Source organism: Notolepis coatsorum (genome assembly GCF_963971535.1).
Source record: "Notolepis coatsorum genome assembly, chromosome: 5".
In the NCBI taxonomy this organism is placed as follows: Eukaryota; Metazoa; Chordata; class Actinopteri; order Aulopiformes; family Paralepididae; genus Notolepis; species Notolepis coatsorum.
In genome coordinates this window covers 86315515-86336168 of record NC_140169.1, presented here as the reverse complement: position 1 = coordinate 86336168, position 20654 = coordinate 86315515, and positions in this window count along the sequence as shown.

The window sequence follows — 20654 nt, the reverse complement described above, 5'->3', positions numbered from 1 at the left end:
ATTAGAACCTTTAAAACCATTTGGGTGGAATACACCTTTAAAATCATTCAGGGAAGACACATTTGGGTTATAACCTTTAACACTATTTGGGTGGAATACACCTTTAACTGTCCTGCAGCCATTTTATCACTGTCCTGCAGCCATTTTACCACTATCCTGCAGGCTGCAGCCATTTTACCACTGTACACTGTCCTGCTACTGTTGCATCACTGTGATGCACTGTCCTGCACTGTCCTGCTAACATTTGGATGGAATACACCTTTAACTGTCCTGCTACATCACAGTGATGCACTGTCCTGCTACATCACTGTGATGCACTGTCCTGCGACATCACTGTGATCCACTGTACTGCTACATCACTGTGATGTACTGTCCTGCTACATCACTGTCCTGCTACATCAATGTGATCCACTGTCCTGCTACATCACTGTGATGCACTGTCCTGCTACATCACTGTGATCCACTGTCCTGCTACATCACTGTGATGTACTGTCCTGCTACATCACTGTGATCCACTGTACTGCTACATCACTGTGATGCACTGTCCTGCTACATCACTGTGATGTACTGTCCTGCTACATCACTGTGATGTACTGTCCTGCTACATCACTGTGATGTACTGTCCTGCTACATCACTGTGGTGTACTGTCCTGCTACATCACTGTGATGTACTGTCCTGCTACATCACTGTGATGCACTGTCCTGCTACATCACTGTGATGCACTGTCCTGCTACATCACTGTGATGTACTGTCCTGCTACATCACTGTCCTGCTACATCACTGTGATGTACTGTCCTGCTACATCACTGTGATGTACGGTCCTGCTACATCACTGTCCTGCTACATCACTGTGATCCACTGTCCTGCTACATCACTGTCCTGCTACATCACTGTGATGTACTGTCCTGCTACATCACTGTGATGTACTGTCCTGCTACATCACTGTCCTGCTACATCACTGTGATGTACTGTCCTGCTACATCACTGTGATGTACTGTCCTGCTACATCACTGTGATCCACTGTACTGCTACATCACTGTGATGTACTGTCCTGCTACATCACTGTGATCCACTGTCCTGCTACATCACTGTGATGTACTGTCCTGCTACATCACTGTGATGTACTGTCCTGCTACATCACTGTGATCCACTGTCCTGCTACATCACTGTGATCCACTGTCCTGCTACATCACTGTGATGTACTGTCCTGCTACATCACTGTGATCCACTGTCCTGCTACATCACTGTGATGTACTGTCCTGCTACATCACTGTCCTGCTACTGTTTAATCACTGTGATCCACTGTCCTGCTACATCACTGTGATCCACTGTCCTGCTACTGTTGCATCACTGTCCTGCACAGTACAGGACACAAAATGATTTAACTGCCTCTCGACAAATTTGTATCTTCTTCAAATACTGTTAACTGCTGCCAAGAAAATTATCACAATTAATTGGTTGAAGTCCAGTCCCCCAACACAGAAACAATGGCTAAACAAAGTTAAAGAAATCCATGACAAGGAGAGGATGACTCATCTGGTTAGGTTGCAAGGTGAACAGTTTGCTAGAAAGTGGGCACGTATTGAGCATATAGGGCTATAAAGGCACCTTATTACATTTGTTTTTTTATCTTATTTTTCATTCTATTGTCATTTTCTTTTTCAATTTCGTTTGATTTATCTCATCATTAATACTTACCTAATCTAAATGTGTTTTTCATTCCTTCAATACACAACTGTGATTGCATCTAAACTGTAACTACTAACTTCATTTTTACATCATCATTATTATTCTTTTTTTTCTTAATCTGTCTTTATGTTTCAACACTCTGTATGATGCTATCCAGCTTAACTGGTGGTTTTCATCCACTCATGTATTATTTTCTGTTTTTATCTGTTTCCCACATGCCCCCTCCCCTTCCCCAAGCATAGCTGTCTATTACTGAGACATTACAGGCATGCTGGTAGTTGAGAATGTGTTATACAAGGTATTTGTCTGTACTGTCTTAATTTTGTGCTGAATAAAAACAATAAGTTGAAAAAAGAAAAGAATGTTGTCATAAACATATTTTAGATTAAACTTTTGGTAGAAAATAGAAGATTTGCAATCGAGCCGCCATCTTGTACACGCACATATCTTCACACGCACATACACGTACAAGGTCTTGCGATTGTTCTGCACTATGTACATATTTCACATTTTCTCAGTGTCGGGACAACCCCTCATTCTGTAAAAAAAAAAAAACTATGCAAAACACAGGAAAAGGCCATTTTCATAATGGGGCCCTGGGTCTCTGGGTGGCTGGCTGTCTCCATTACGTCCCTGCATGCCGATCACACAACCAGTCACAACCAAATGTCATGACATTGAGAGGCCTCCTCTGTGCAGCTCTTAGACAGATGCCATCAATCTCTTGAAGTTAATACAAAAGTCTGAATGAGATCAGTTGGACAGTAGGAATGAAAACAAAACTCCAGCCATGCATGGTTATTTCAGGATGTAAGATTTCATTTAATAATGTAATACCTTAATGTTTCCCTGTCACATGTTTTTTCTATAAATATTCTGATGTAATTCTCAGATCCGATTTCTTTTGTTTGGCCTCCACTGCACTCAATCAACTTAAATAAATGAAATCATAAACGTCAGTGTCCTCCATGTTTACATTATTTTTCATTTGTTCATGCCGGTCTCCCCAGTGCTGAATGCCTCCCTTTGGGCCAGCGTTCCTCTTCTTCTTCCGATTCTGTTTCTACCAAGTTCTTCTGTCTGCCGCCTGCTTCCTGTCTTTATTTACGACTGACGCTCCTCTCCTGGAGAGATGTAATTATACAATCAGGTGGAGGTTGACATGGTAACATTTTCATGCACCAGCACTCCGTCTCACCTCTCCTCCCACGTCTCCATGGCAACGGCAGAGAAAGAGAGTGTAGGGGAGAGAGAGATGGAGAGAGAGAGGGGAGGGGTGAGAAAGAGAGAGAGAAAGAGAGAGAGATGGAAGGGAGAGAGAGAGGGAGGGGTGAGAAAGAGAGAGAGAAAGAGATAGAGGGGGGGAGAGAGATAGAGGGGGGGGGGAGAAATGGATAGACAGAGAGGGAGAGAGATCTCAAGAGAGAGAAAAACAGTAAGATGCAGGAAATATGCTGGACGATGCGGCTTCAGCAGTGTGTGGGTTTGTGTGTGTATGAGTGTGTGTGTGTGTGTGTGTGTGTGTGTGTGCGCGCGTGCGTGCGCGCGCGTGCGTGTGTGTGTGTGTGTGTGTGTGTGTGTGTGCGTGCTCACACATGAGTGCATTATGTACACACACCACTCCTTTATCCTACACCACTTACAGAAGATTAGGGTCACTTTCTTTACAGGAGACAGACGTGTTAAAAGCCCAGTCCGGAATCCAGTTTTATTTCTGTGGACTGTGTGTTGGGTTGCATTTAATTGATTGATATGCCTCCTCAGCTTCCAAGCACGTTAATCGGATATATTTCATACATGTATTTATTTTACTTTGAATACTTTATTATGTTTAATTCCCCAATCTATAGATATTTTCAACCATGTGGAATATATTCATCACATACATTCGCTATACCCACAGATGGTCCAGTCAGTGCGAGCAGCTCGGCTGGCCTAAAATCCTGACACCAGACACATACCTCCATAGATTTAGACGTGATTGTTTCTTCGCCCACAGAACACAGGGTATTTTCTGCAACAATGTAAAACAAATACGCAGCCACCTCGACCACCGAGAATTCACTCCGTACAAAGTCTGCATGTAACAACGGGAAAGCACACAGATGAGTAAAGAGGCTCATCATAAGAAATGTATTAAAAACACAGAGGTAGTGGCCTTCTCCTTGCTCTTAGCCAGACGTTTTAATATTGCTGAAGTGGAAGCAGGTGTCCTACAGGCTCTAAAACCGGACAAAATAAGATTCTCATTGAAGATAAGATAGCTCTTTATGGTCTGTTAATACAGAAATTCGTTTTGTGTCGGAACACACAATACTGTGTTACAAAAAAGAAGAACATAGGACAACCATGTTACAGCAGAGACAGACATACAGACAAGACATCATAGAAACAATGTTATTAACCCCTTCCTTCCCTCCCAACCAACATTATTAATCTGATGTGGCACAGTCCCATAAGTCCAAGGTTATTTTGTATTGCATAGCCCTTTTTGTAGGTTGGACCACGTTTCTATCCTGCTTGCTAAGAGTGTGCTACAAATTCATTTTAGAATCTTCTCAGTTCCCACTTGGGGGATCTGAAGTGTCTATGTGAGGGTAGCAGCTCGTATTCTGTGTGTAATACATGTGAGGGATCTTCTGATTTCATGGGCCATTCTTAACATGTTGTAGTGTAACTTTCCATGAATGTTTGGTTGATGGATTTGCCGATTATCCTTGAGGGGCGATTTTGCCTGGACCGTGATGCTATTGTAGCAACCCTGGGATTTGGATCATTGGTCGGCAGAGCTATCGCTCTGCGCTCTGCCTCTACCAACTTGGGCTGGCAGGAGACGCTGTTGGTCACGCGGGCCCGGGGTTGGTAGAGGGGAGGGGGCAGGGGCTGACCTGGGAAAGGTATAAGAGGGTGTGGCACCTAGGGTGCGCTCTCTTGATGCATGGGAAGTTATAGCAATGAGTCTTCCGGTTACGTACAGAGGTGATGCATCCAGTCAATTGTACCGAAGCCATATCGGATGTTTGCAATAAAGACATAAAGTGGTAAATAACAACAGCCTTGAGAGTCATCAATAACGAACAACCAAAGCCTGTTACACTATTATACCAGACGATGATGCAGTACTGGACAACACTCTGGATGGTAGAACAGTAGATGATGCAGTACTGGACAACACTCTGGATGGTAGAACAGTAGATGATGCAGTACTGGACAACACTCTGGATGGTAGAACAGTAGATGATGCAGTACTGGACAACACTCTGGATGGTAGAACAGTAGATGATGCAGTACTGGACAACACTCTGGATGGTAGAACAGTAGATGATGCAGTACTGGACAACACTCTGGATGGTAGAACAGTAGATGATGCAGTACTGGACAACACTCTGGATGGTAGAACAGTAGATGATGCAGTACTGGACAACACTCTGGATGGTAGAACAGTAGATGATGCAGTACTGGAGAACACTCTGGATGGAAGAACAGTAGACGATGCAGTACTGGACAACACTCTGGATGGTAGAACAGTAGATGATGCAGTACTGGACAACACTCTAGATGGTAGAACAGTAGATGATGCAGTACTGAACAACACTCTGTCTGGATGGTAGAACAGTAGATGATGCAGTACTGGACAACACTCTGGATGGTAGAACAGTAGATGATGCAGTACTGGACAACACTCTGGATGGTAGAACAGTAGATGATGCAGTACTGGACAACACTGTCTGGATGGTAGAACAGTAGATGATGCAGTACTGGACAACACTCTGGATGGTAGAACAGTAGATGACTCAGTACTGGACAACACTCTGGATGGTAGAACAGTAGATGATGCAGTACTGGACAACACTGTCTGGATGGTAGACCAGTAGATGATGCAGTACTGGACAACACTGTCTGGATGGTAGAACAGTAGATGATGCAGTACTGGACAACACTCTGGATGGTAGAACAGTAGATGATGCAGTACTGGAGAACACTCTGGATGGTAGAACAGTAGATGATGCAGTACTGGACAACACTCTGGATGGTAGAACAGTAGATGATGCAGTACTGGACACAACACTCTGGATGGTAGAACAGTAGATGATGCAGTACTGGACAACACTCTGGATGGTAGAACAGTAGATGATGCAGTACTGGACAACACTCTGTCTGGATGGTAGAACAGTAGATGATGCAGTACTGGACAACACTCTGGATGGTAGAACAGTAGATGATGCAGTACTGGACAACACTCTGGATGGTAGAACAGTAGATGATGCAGTACTGGAGAACACTCTGGATGGTAGAACAGTAGATGATGCAGTACTGGACAACACTCTGGATGGTAGAACAGTAGATGATGCAGTACTGGACAACACTCTGGATGGTAGAACAGTAGGTGATGCAGTACTGGACAACACTCTGGATGGTAGAACAGTAGATGATGCAGTACTGGACAACACTCTGGATGGTAGAACAGTAGGTGATGCAGTACTGGACAACACTCTGTCTGGATGGTAGAACAGTAGATGATGCAGTACTGGAGAACACTCTGGGTGGTAGAACAGTAGATGATGCAGTACTGGAGAACACTCTGGATGGTAGAACAGTAGATGATGCAGTACTGGAGAACACTCTGGATGGTAGAACAGTAGATGATGCAGTACTGGACAACACTCTGGATGGTAGAACAGTAGATGATGCAGTACTGGACAACACTCTGGGTGGTAGAACAGTAGATGATGCAGTACTGGACAACACTGGATGGTAGAACAGTAGATGATGCAGTACTGGAGAACACTCTGGATGGTAGAACAGTAGATGATGCAGTACTGGACAACACTCTGTCTGGATGGTAGAACAGTAGATGATGCAGTACTGGACAACACTCTGGATGGTAGAACAGTAGATGATGCAGTACTGGACAACACTCTGGATGGTAGAACAGTAGATGATGCAGTACTGGACAACACTCTGGATGGTAGAACAGTAGATGATGCAGTACTGGACAACACTCTGGATGGTAGAACAGTAGATGATGCAGTACTGGACAACACTCTGGATGGTAGAACAGTAGATGATGCAGTACTGGAGAACACTCTGGATGGTAGAACAGTAGATGATGCAGTACTGGACAACACTCTGGATGGTAGAACAGTAGATGATGCAGTACTGGACAACACTCTGGATGGTAGAACAGTAGATGATGCAGTACTGGACACAACACTCTGGATGGTAGAACAGTAGATGATGCAGTACTGGACAACACTCTGGATGGTAGAACAGTAGATGATGCAGTACTGGAGAACACTCTGGATGGTAGAACAGTAGATGATGCAGTACTGGACAACACTCTGGATGGTAGAACAGTAGATGATGCAGTACTGGACAACACTCTGGATGGTAGAACAGTAGATGATGCAGTACTGGACAACACTGGATGGTAGAACAGTGGATGATGCAGTACTGGACAACACTCTGGATGGTAGAACAGTAGTTGATGCAGTACTGGACAACACTCTAGATGGTAGAACAGTAGATGATGCAGTACTGGAGAACACTCTGGATGGTAGAACAGTAGATGATGCAGTACTGGACAACACTCTGGATGGTAGAACAGTAGATGATGCAGTACTGGAGAACACTCTGGATGGTAGAACAGTAGTTGATGCAGTACTGGACAACACTCTAGATGGTAGAACAGTAGATGATGCAGTACTGGACAACACTCTGGATGGTAGAACAGTAGATGATGCAGTACTGGACAACACTCTGGATGGTAGAACAGTAGATGATGCAGTACTGGACAACACTCTAGATGGTAGAACAGTAGATGATGCAGTACTGGACAACACTCTGGATGGTAGAACAGTAGATGATGCAGTACTGGACAACACTCTGGATGGTAGAACAGTAGATGATGCAGTACTGGACAACACTCTGGATGGTAGAACAGTAGATGATGCAGTACTGGACAACACTCTGGATGGTAGAACAGTAGATGATGCAGTACTGGACAACACTCTGGATGGTAGAACAGTAGATGATGCAGTACTGAACAACACTCTGTCTGGATGGTAGAACAGTAGATGATGCAGTACTGAACAACACTCTGGATGGTAGAACAGTAGATGATGCAGTACTGGACAACACTCTGGATGGTAGAACAGTAGATGATGCAGTACTGGACAACACTCTGGATGGTAGAACAGTAGATGATGCAGTACTGGACAACACTCTGGATGGTAGAACAGTAGATGATGCAGTACTGGACAACACTCTGGATGGTAGAACAGTAGATGATGCAGTACTGGACAACACTCTAGATGGTAGAACAGTAGATGATGCAGTACTGGAGAACACTCTGGATGGTAGAACAGTAGATGATGCAGTACTGGACAACACTCTGGATGGTAGAACAGTAGATGATGCAGTACTGGACACACACACACAGACAGCTTCGATCGCGGTAGAAAGAAATATCAGATCAACGCAAAATTTTATATATAGAGTCCTTACCTGGGCCCTCATTCATCAATAGTGTGCGTAGAACATTTCCACACGTAAGCACGGAATGTAGAACTAGTGTACGCACAGGGAAGTCGGGATTCATCACACGGTGCGTAAGCAGGCTCTATGCTCCTCCGTGTTGATGAATACCACTTTGTTCTACCGTCAATGCTCGTGCATGATTATCCATATATGGTCATGAAAATGAGGAAACACCCCCCATGGGATGTGAAATATTGGACTGACCCGAGCGGGACTCTGAGAAACTCCACGGAGAATTCACTGCTGTCGAACCAAGAAGACACTATCGCGTATTATGGGATAAATAAAAGGCGGATTTGTAAACGGTGATGTCAGATATCAACGGCTCCCTAAGACCATTGCTGCAATTCTGCCTGGACAGCTCAAAATACTAATAAAGACCGTTCGTTGACCACTGTTTGGCGTTGGTTGTGTGTCATTATAACCGTGCTGTAATATGAATGCCTTTATTAGTTGTGTTCGATTGGCTATATGATTTTTAGAGGCATCTATTTTGTTGTCGGCTAATAAAGACCGCGCTGGAATATGACTGCCTTTTCCCGTGTTGTTTGATTAATACCCAGGGGCAGGGATTAAAGTTCTCCTCAATTCTATTCCAAATCGCGATGGATCTTCCGTCAATTTTCTACCTGCTGCATATGATTTCTAGAGGCATACTACAATCTATTTTGATGTCAGTATTGGGTAGCCTATATAAACAATATAATACGAGAGCATATACAAGAACAATGAATCTCACTGCATGTATGATGTAGCCTGCCTTTCAATACATGAACTTGAATTCCATCATGTTTGTGTGCGGGACTCACAAGGCTGTTGTCACAATGGGTGGTACCGGTGTACAGTGTTACGACCCTGGCTCATGGGTACGCAACCTATGTGTAATCACCACCAAAACCCTGTGCTCTAACTCAAAAATGCTACTAAAACAAGGAACTACTAATATAACTATAAACTAATGTACTGGTAACCCAACGGACAAGGACTGTAAGAACCTGACAGCTCTTTCACTAGGCACAGACAGTGCATGTGTGTTTCTGTGTCTGCCTTTGAAGCTCCCCAGCAGGTAACCAATCAGCACTAATTGGCTAATTGGCAGCCCTCACCTGCCTGCCCTGGTGACACAGGAGTGACCAGGCCTCTAGTACATAACACCTCCCCCACCAAACTGGTTGCCCAAGAGGCAACCACTACACAACAACCCATAAACAAAACAAAAACCAACTGTGACCCCTTAGTTGTCAGGGCCACTACCACAACAGCGATAACGGGTACCACAAACACCGGCACTATGATCGTGAGAGGGCGTCTGCTAGCACGTTGTCCCTCCCACGAATGTGGCGAATATCCAAGTTATACGCCTGGAGGAACAAACTCCATCGCATCAAACGATGGTTCGAATTCACCATGCTGCGAAGAAAAACCAAAGGGTTATGGTCTGTATACACAACAAGGGGCAAACTGGAGGATCCAACGTAAACATAAAAATGGTTCAAGGCAAGAACCGGGTCGGCCCCTGTCGAACACGACCACCGATACCGATCTGTCAAAATTATACTGCAAACCAAAATCAACCTGAGAACTGCGCTTAACAGAACAGACCACAGCACAACAAAACCATAAATCACTGATACCACCACCGCACCCATATCCATCCCACCTGGCACTGGCAGTTCAGGATACTGCACACCGTGAACATCCAGAGTAGGCTGTACCGCCTCAGGTACAGCCCCAGTGTACCGGGAACCTGGCAGTACGACAGCCAGCATAACGTCTGGAACACCATCTAAAATGGCGTCACCCAAAATAACTTTGTCCTGATCAAAATCAAAATGGCTGCCACTCAACAGACCAGGTCGCGAAGGCGGCTCCTGCTCCACAGGACACAGGTAACTAGGGTGACCATCACACCTAGTGCATGGCAGAGAATCAGTGTGGACATGTGGATCAATGTCAGAATCATCAACTGACATACTGGGACCATCCCTGCCCACAAGTGAAACATTAGGGACAATAGAGCTATTGTGGGAAGGCTGGCAGCCTAAATCAAGCTTAGTAGCCCCTCCAACTAGAACGGTGTCACATGAAAAAACAGCACCTCTCATAGCATCCTTCCCACACTCCTCCTCCAATTCGTTCGTGGCCTCAGCCACCGTACAGGCTGGGAAGACCTTGAGACATTGCGCTGCCATATCATCTCCTGTCACATGCTTCTCCGGCACGCCTGTCAACTCTGGTTTCACCACCGGGCCTAACACAAAACCACAATCAAGAGAATAATTATGCAGAGGTACATCCACAGTGTGCTTTCCAAAATTCTCAACAGGTGCACCTTTTAATTCAACAAAGAATGTGTCACTAAGTGTAATGTCCCAAGTCGAAGTATCAACAACATCACTTTTGTCCTTTGACATTTCTCGTGCCACAGCACACACCGGAAACACTCCTGGATGTTTCTGTGCCAGCTCATTAGAGACCTCAGAAACCACAGGAATGGGAGTTACAACCGGAGTAGCCAACACTTTGTCACCAGCCAAATCATTCCCTAGAATGAAGGACACCCCCTTTATGGGAATGTGAGAACATACCCCCACAACAACATTGCCTGATACTAAGGGAGAATTGAGCGTGACCTCATGCAAAGGTGCATCCACAAATCCACCCCCAAAGCCCTGAACAACGACATCGGAATGCAAAGAAGAGTTTGATGAAAATGGCAAAACCCCCTCCAGAATGAGGGACTGAAAAGCACCGGTATCTCTCCAAATTGTTATAGCCTGTTTGGACTCTAGTGCATTAGTCAGGGAAACAAATCCATTCATCCTAAACCTTGAGGAACCCTCGAGCTCTTTGTCCACACGTTTGATACCTTCCCCATCCCCATCTAACGTTGGCATAGGCGTCCTGCATATGGTTTCTACCAGAGCCACGGTTCTGACATTTTTCTGCTCAAGCACCGGGCATCCAGCAACAATATGACCAGGTTCCTTACAGTAAAAACAGATAATCCCTTCTGGGAATGCACCAGCAGAACCACCCCGCCTAGGAGGTGAAGTTAATTGACCAGCAGACACAGGTTTTGGGAAACGGCCCCCCTGAACAGGACGCCTATCCCCGGACTCAACACGGTAGTCCTCCAAAAACACGGACTTGTGTGTCAACACAAACTCATCGGCGAAGACAGCGGCGTCGCCTATCTTCGATACCCCACGCTCATTTAGATGTGTGGAAACGGTATCAGGAACACATCTTTTAAATTCCTCTAGGAGAATCAACTGCCTAAGCTGCTCTCTTGACTCTGCCTTCTGAGAAGTGCACCACCTGTCAAACAGGTTCTCCTTCTCCCTTCCAAACTCAACATAAGACTGCCCCTCGGACCTACGATAACCTCTAAAACGCTGACGATAGGCCTCAGGGACCAACTCATAAGCCCTCAAAATGGAAGCTTTAACCAGCTCATAATCAGCGCTTTGTTCAAGGGACAGAGCAGTGTAGGCTTCTTGTGCCCTACCAACCAAAACACATTGTAGCAGCAGTGTCCAGGCGGTATCAGGCCACTTCAATGTGGTTGCCACCCGTTCAAAAAGGGGAAAATATCTTTCCACGTCTTTCTCAAAAAATGGTGGCACCATCCTAATATTCCTGCCTACATCAAACCCGGAACGTGACTCTGGCTGCAGAGCACCCGCCTGTAAGGCAGCATGCTTAAACTCAAGCTCCTTCTGCGCACGCTCGTGCACCAGCAACATTTGTCTCTCCTCCAGCAACATTTGTCTCTCCTTAAGCTCCCGCTCCTCTTTCCTCTCTTTAAGCTCACGCTCCTCTCTCCTCTCTCTCTCCTTAAGCTCACGCTCCTCTCTCCTCTCCTCACGCTCTCGCTCTAGCTGCCTTTCCCTAAACTCCAACTCCCTAATCCTCCACTCACCCTCTACACCAGGTAATAGCGGAGACGCGCCAGACGATGGAGGCTCCTCCACCCTCTCCTCAAGCACCTGTTCCCTAATGAGCAAAACCCGCAAAGCACCTAAGGCAGATGGTTTCAAACGTTTCTCACTGGGAGTAAGCTCGACCTTGTAGTGCACAGCAAGCTCGAGCAGTTGTTCTTTGGAAAATTTGTCTAATAAGTCATGAGACGGGCGATCAACAAAGTCCCTGATGGAAGCCATTGTCACTGAACTAGACACCCCAAGCTACACACCCAACCTCACAGACACGAAGAACCACTAACGAACCACGAAGACCCCCCCAACGAACCACTGAAGAACAACGAAGAACCACTGAAGAACCATGAATAATGCTAATTGCCAACAATAACAACCAGAAGGGAACGCGGTGGAAATGTGAGCTCTACGGAGCGCACCTTTCCAGGTTGCACAAACAAACAAACAAAAATAATAAAAAAAAACACACCCACCCTAAATAGACGTGTCATACACGCAGGGTGTTAGGTGCTACCAGGTATGCTCACCAAACACTTAAACAAACAAAATAAATCCAACAAAATATTCCAAACAGGTGCGCCTTCTAACCTGATGTGACCACATATGCTTCTACGTCTAAACTGCAGAAAACCCCGGCCTACCACATGTCTACCCTAAGAAACACTAAATCAAGCCCTACCACACTACCTGTTTCCTAGCCGCCCTAACCTACCTACCCTTAAACTAATGCCCTGTAGACCTAACTTTCTTCAACCACACCTGCTACCAGTCAAAGATCATATACAATCATTTCATTGACCGCCCCAGGAGTACGCGGTGCACCGGACGCTAACCAACAACCAGAAAATAATATCCCTATCTACATGTGGTGCCTACTAAACTATATATTTTAACAGCATAAGTAGTCACATCAAATTACAAACAAATACGGCATACTCACCTGTTTGATGAAAATGGCTCAGCCCCCACGTTACACCATGTGTAACGAACACCACCCAAACCATAATATGATGACACCCCGTGCAACACAAAAAAAAATCACCAAACAAAGTTCTAGGGGTAAAAGATCCCGGACGAGCGCCCAATTGTTACGACCCTGGCTCATGGGTACGCAACCTATGTGTAATCACCACCAAAACCCTGTGCTCTAACTCAAAAATGCTACTAAAACAAGGAACTACTAATATAACTATAAACTAATGTACTGGTAACCCAACGGACAAGGACTGTAAGAACCTGACAGCTCTTTCACTAGGCACAGACAGTGCATGTGTGTTTCTGGGTCTGCCTTTGAAGCTCCCCAGCAGGTAACCAATCAGCACTAATTGGCTAATTGGCAGCCCTCACCTGCCTGCCCTGGTGACACAGGAGTGACCAGGCCTCTAGTACATAACAACAGTAATAATAACAGTCCACACAATATCACGATCCATGCCATAGCCTATGTTCTATTAGGACATGATCTGTGACGACAAATGTTCTAGAATGTTTGATTAAGATATCATACTCTGACAGCATGCCTATGAGCAACAAAAACGCGAACTTGAATCCCATCATATAGTCTGTCCACTATCTGCATGGTGTCATTGCAATGCGTTTTCTATTATTTCTTATACAGTAAAAAGGGGGAAGAACACTATATTCATATGACTTATTCTGCTTACAGCTTCGAAATTCCACTTGTTTCGTTTAACGTAAAGCCTTTTAAATATAATCAAAACGTTCCCGTGTTTCGGCGGTCTGTGCGCAAAATAATAACGAGTTGAGCTTTATGATTTATGATGAATTGAAAATGGGGGACCCTGATGTAAACAAGACGAAAGTTGGTCTGCATCCCCAATTAACAATTGTATGTACTGAGCTGTACTGTACTGTACCCATTCTGCAATCTGTTAATAAACTTTTCAATCAATCAATCAATCAAGCTACGCAGAGCGCAGTCAGTCAGTAGCCTACACCCCGTATATTCCGATAACGCTATATAAACCATGCTGCATTCATTCTGAGAGAAAGATCTATTATTCCAAATGCTATTTATAGGGTTTTGACCATAATTACACTACTGTTGCTATTTTACAATGAACTATAATGAACTACGGTTCGTACAGAACATGCCAGTGTTATTATGCACAGAAGCTCATTTCCTTGTTGTAATAATATATTCTACCACTGGGCGCCAGGTACGCCTGGTCTGACCTGTGCGTAGATGTAAGCACGGAGTCAAGTTCAAATCGAAATTGATGAATCCCACTCTTTGCTTAGAAATGATCGTACGCACAGGGTAAGCACAGATCTGTGCGTAGAACACGTTGATGAATGAGGGCCCTGGTCTCTGATGTAATGCAAAAGAAATAATCCAATTAGCTGATCGCCATTCCAAATACTGCTCGTGGAGGTCCGTCCCACATTGTCCAGCAATGCATATGAAGGGGGGGGGGGGGGCAGCATCGCAGATGTAACCTTGTAAATGCTAGTCCTGCCGGAGTATTTAAACCCACGGCTCAGATCGGCCCAGAAAAGAAACTACACCATTTCTAATAGAGTGCAATACCGGCTGGAAGGCGTAGGTGGCGGTATTTGCCCTTTTGCGAGCTCAGACCCATTCCCAATGATAACATCAGGCTGGATGGATGAAAAATGAATGGATATAGCTAATAAAAGAAATAACGATTAAAACCCAACTATACTTGTGATTGGCACTGAACGGTTAACCCGACTTGTGTTAAATGCTGGTGTGGTGGAATTCTCTGTTCAGAACTGTCCAATTATTATGGAAATCTGCTATGTTAAAGTGTTGGGCAGATTCACCATTAGGATACGCTCTGGTCAGGGCCGATACTGGGGGGTCTGTCTTTCTGGGGAACCACAGGTGGGCAAACAGGAAACCTGTTAGATTTAAATACAGGCTTAACATGACAACTTCCCCCTTGCCGGTAAACATTCGAACAAAAGGCTTTATGGAGCCCCAGCAAATGGTTGGGAGTAGCTGGGGGAGGATGAGGCAAGCGTCCGAGATTCTATTTCAACCATTGATAAAATCTCACTTGAATAGATTTACATACAAGTGTTGTCAGCCGTTTGGGACAGTTCACATTCTTCTGTTATTTACTGAATAAACAGGTTTCCTTCAAGACAACACAGAAACTGGTTACACATGGGTGTGGGCCAACAGCTGAATGGTGTGGGCAAGCAGCTAAAATAATAGGATGACCACATCACATGAATTTGTTATCTCCTGCCTCGCGGCCTGGGATGTGATTATACTAGCTCAGAGGCAATCACTCAAAACAATGTGGTATCTAGGTTAAAGAGTCTTGGTAAATCATGGGGGAACATATTATTAATGAACGCTAAGTATAAACTGTTTGTAGCTATTCAATGTAAGCCAGAAAGACTGTTTTGAAGACTTAATCCCCAGCATAGTAAGACTAGTTTTACTTAGGTTTGAAACTAGGCTTGATGGTAACAGACAGTGATTCTCATCTCATATAAAGATTCTATTAGTTAAAAGTAATATGTTTGTATTTAGAAAATCAATCTCAAATCAATTGGATATATCTTGAAGCGTAAATACTAACAGATATCAAGGTTAGTCTAGGCAATTCAACTCTCTGACTTAAGAGAAGGCATAAGTAAATTGGTCTGCTTAAGGGCCCTCCTCCTTTTTCAAATACTCTGTGAAGGCTCGCGATTGGCTGGAAATCCTATGCGGGAGGTCACTTGGTGACGTCACGCCCAGGGTGTCTGGCTCAGGGATAAGAGGGGGTGTTGGAACGGTAGAGGGACTCTGAAACGGAACAACACAGGACGACACCCACCTTCACACAGCGGACGGCGCGGGCAGAGGAGAACCAACGGAAAAGAGCTTTTGGAGGGAGAAAAGACTATTCTTTGTTTGTCAGCCAGACAACAAAGAACATCAACAACTCAACACCTATCATTCTTTAATCTGCTTTCTTAGTAGGACGAGCGGCATAGTGCTCCGGTACCTTGAATATTATAGTGTTCTTTATTGTAATTTAACCAGAACTATTGTAATTACACTCTTAACTTTGAATTAAACAGATGCTAGTACACCTTCTCCGTCATTTCTCCTGCTTAGCTGCTGTCGAACAAGACCAGTTGGTCTTTTGAAAGTACAAGGGTTTTTAGGAGACACAATTTCACAACGCAGAGTAGGATCAAGCCGGTTCTGATCACATCAGAACCAGAACATAGATCTTTGTGACTTCAATTGGTGCCGTTAACCCTGAACGAGAAGCGTCCTTGATTTTGATTTTTTTTACGGTTACACTGGAGCAGCTGCCGGAGGAATTCGACACATCAGAACCTGAAAATAGGTGAGTACAAGCCGTAATAATGATGAAATACGTAGGACACTCAGTTCAAACTGGGGTTGATAGAATTATACCTTATATATATTGCTCTCGGGGAGGGGTATAGAATGAGGCGTTGGGGTGCATAACACTGTTATCATATTGATTAGTTTAATCGGCCGGCGAGAGTGTTTGATGCGCGTCTCGCGAATTGAAGTGTCGGACTACATTGAGATGAAATGACCATCTGGTGTTAGGAAGGTCCGATGGGGTGTCTCCCGGGTAATGGACAAACCTAGTCGTTTTTCCCGGGAACGTGCACAGCTGAGGTGGTAATTTTTTACGTGTCTGGACAATGAGTGAGTTGTGTGTCTACGCTTGCGGGATGGAGCGGGTTTCAGCTGGGAGTCGTCTCTCAAATGGCGACCGGCGGGGATCTGATCCATCGGCAGGACGTGGGGTCATTAATACTATAATTCAACATTGTTTGGGTCACGTAATCAGGAGATGTGAGTATGGAGGGCGTCAATATGATAAATGGGAGTTATGGGTCGCGAGCATTAACGTGGACGTAATATGGGGGGGGGGGCCTCTCCGGAGCTATAACGTAGGTTTTTGGAAAGTATTGTGCGGAGGCAGCCGCTACCGTTTCAATTCGACGGGGCGAGCTCTCTGGACGAATACCGGCCGGACTAAATGGAGATCATTCCCACATTAAGGTTTGATCGAAGAGGATTAAGACGAGGTTGACTAGGTTTGTCTACAAATGGAGATTTGTGGATTACAGAAAACTATAGTCGGCGGAAATCCATTTTAGTGCGTATAGACTCTGGGTCATATTCCGATACATGTCCGTCGTGATTTCGGTGAATAAGTAGTACTTGATAACGATTCGGTTCAAAATACTGTTTGTAATCTAAACATTCAGTACAGTTAAAGTGAACTATTGCACTTAATCTCGTTTTTAATAGACGCGCGGAAACTATTGAAAAATGTAAACATCGAATGTGAATCTTTAAAGATGGCCGCGCGGGCGCTTTGTTAACAATGGCAAGAGATCGAATCTGAAGGGATGTTTGAATTTTATCTATGGTTAGGTGTGGCAGTAGTATGTATGCTTGAATGACGGCTAGAGGTTAGGAATGACTGACGAAACGTGAGAGCTTATTGTTGTATTATTATGAAATTTTAATGACCAACAGCCGTGGGGAAATGTAATAGTTGAACGCCGGTTTTTTCGGGGGCCGTTGGAACGCGGCGGCATTAGCTGCTACGTTAGCCGCGGGGGCGTTCGAGCTAAAACTAGAGACGGGGCGGCATGGTTTCGAGTGTATGTAGTCGATCGGAAGTATCATGGGACTACGGGGATGTGTATGGCACTTTAAAATTTTCGGATTCGACACGTTTAAGGTTGTACACTGGCGTTTTGAGAGGATTTAAGTTCTGTTGTAGGGTGGAGCGGTGTTGCGCTAACATTGCGAGGTGTCGGCCCGCGCGGCGAAACGGGACAATGGGCCGTTGGGGAACGTTATTATTGTATCGAGGGTGAAGCTAAGCTAATGTTAACTAGCCGCGCTAACGGAGCTAATGTTGCTAAGTGGTCGCCGGTTGTGACGTCATAGGGGTGCGTGGAGCGGTGGACGTGCTGGCTACCTGCGCTGAGCTAAAAGCTAACTAAGATAATATGCTAAGCTACCTGTGCTAACGACATAGCATGACGAGACTCTCGGGATATCTCGCGATAAAGCGGCCATCTTGAGTAGGGGCGCCAGACGGCCATTTTTGAGAGGAAGATGGTGTTTGTTTAGGAATGCAGTAGGGGGCAGCAGAGGCCAGGGTAAGTTTCCATTCGAAGCTGCTTTTGGTTTCATGTGGTTCTACACACAGGAGATGTTTCTTTTAGAGGTTAGTTTGATAGTAGAGTTAGATTGTTATGCTGTGATAGTTTGGTGAAATAGTTTAATCTAGTGGTGGAATGTGGGGCCCAGGTTTCCCCCCTCCCCTCCTCCCCCTCTCCCTCTCTCTCCCCTCCTCCCCCTCTTTCTCACTCTCTCCGTCTATCTCTCCCCACCTCCCCCTCTATCTCTCTCCCTCCCTCTCTCTCTCCCTCCCTCTCTCTCCCTCCCTTTCTCTCTCTCTCTCCCTCCCCTCCTCCCCCTCTCCCTCTCTCTCCCCCCCTCCCTCTCTCTCTCTCTTTCCCTCCCTCTCTCCTCTCTCTCTCCCTCTCTCTCTCCCTCCCTCCTTCACTCACCCCCCCTTCTCTCTCTCTCCCTGCCCCCCTCCACCTCTCTTCCATTCCCTCTCCCCCCTCACTCCCCCTTCTCTCTCTCTCTCTCCCTACCCCCCTCCACCTCTCTTCCATTCCCTCTCCCCCCTCACCGCCTCACTCTCTCTCCTGCCCTCCCTTCCCCTCACTCCCCACCTCCCTGTCTCTCCTTCCCTCTCTCTCTCTCTCTTTCTCTCTCTCTCTCTTTCTTTACCTTGTCATGGTGGGATCAAGGGTGGCATTTTAAGCTTGACTATATGAGTGTATATTTACTGGAGCTTGTGAAGATCTTCTGTAGGTTTCTAGTGCAGTTTATAGTTATTTTCTGTAGGGTTCAAGTGCAGGTTATTGGGATCTTCTGTAGGTTTCTAGTGCAGTTTATAGTTATTTTCTGTAGGGTTCAAGTGCAGGTTATTGGGATCTTCTGTAGGTTTCAAGTGCAGTTTATTGTTATTTTCTGTGGGTTTCTAGTGCTGGTAGTGGTATTGGCCGGCGTCAGGGTGATGATGTTGTAGCAGCAAGCGGTGGGGCCATGCTCTCTGGCTCTCTCCAGGACTACGTGTCAGTGTCTTGGGTGTTGCGTTCATGATGGTGGGCCGTAAGTCGGAGCGTGCTTTGAGGTTAGGTTTGGGACTCTCTACGCAGATGGACCTGCGTATGAGGGGTCACTCTGCTCGGCTGCACCTGCAATGGCGATGTTGGTAGATGGACAAGGCGTGTAATTTTTCTTTTCATTTCAACGGGGGTGCCAGCTCCCAACTCCCCTACTGGGGACTGCGGATGTCGTGGCGTGCGGTGGTAGACAGCTCGTCGTAGCTCGCTGTCTACCTGCGCGCATTAACGTGGATGCGTCATGTGTGCGCTCGTCGTAGCTCGCTGTCTACCTGCGCGCATTTACGGGGATGCGTCATGTGTGCGCTCGTCGTAGCTCGCTGCCACACTGTGCGCATTGGGCCATGTTATGTGTGAATATTTAGGTTGGTTGTATGGATTTTGAATGTCCTTGTGCGGGGAACCCGGGGTTTCACTTTCAGGTCGCTACTGGAAGGGGAGAGGCCTTGGGCTGCAGATGGCGGACCAGTGGGATATCATTGGTCTGCAGGGATTTCAATATGGGGATAGTGTCTGCACCTGTAGTTTAATGAACAGGTTGAGGGACACTGTTCCAAGCCACGGGAATTCGGTGACATAAGTCACTGGAAATTAATTTTTTTCTCGTGAGATATGGGTCTAACACCTAGGGATTAGGTGTTACGGGGGAATGTGTAGTAATTGGGTGCAAAATTATGTGTGAAATATGTGTATTACTGGTATGTAAAATGTGATGTGAGCGAGGAATACATTTTTAGGCTTTCTCAGATAGAAATAAATAAAGCTACACATAGAAGGACATGTTAGAATTAAATAGACACATAGTCATTTGGCGAGCAATAAGAGGTTAAATATTTTATGAAAAAGTGGAAGAAGTGATTTTATTCACCTAAATTACCATATCCAGCACAAGTGTTTAGAAATGATAGGCTGTGAATAACAAATTTCTGATTGATCAACAGACGGAAAAGGCTGATGCGAAATAGGGTTCCCCAGAGTCATGTGAAGCAGGAACATGACAAAGGGATTGGGAGATCCAGTTTTCCGATGAAGACAACAGAACAGAACACAACTAAGGCCGGGTCGTTAAGATTCGAGAAAATTGCACTAACGCTCTCTAAAGTGATATTAGTATAGAAGATGCCCGACATTCCATGCTTAAAGATAATGATGGATTGTGAAAGGGAAATGCCACTGCTAATTAAGTGTGTTTATTTTCTTTCTTTCTCCATAGCTGCTCCAGGGCGGACAGAGGCAGTGCTGACAATTCCAAACTCCAAACGGGGGATCAACTTGACTGTTGAAGTCTG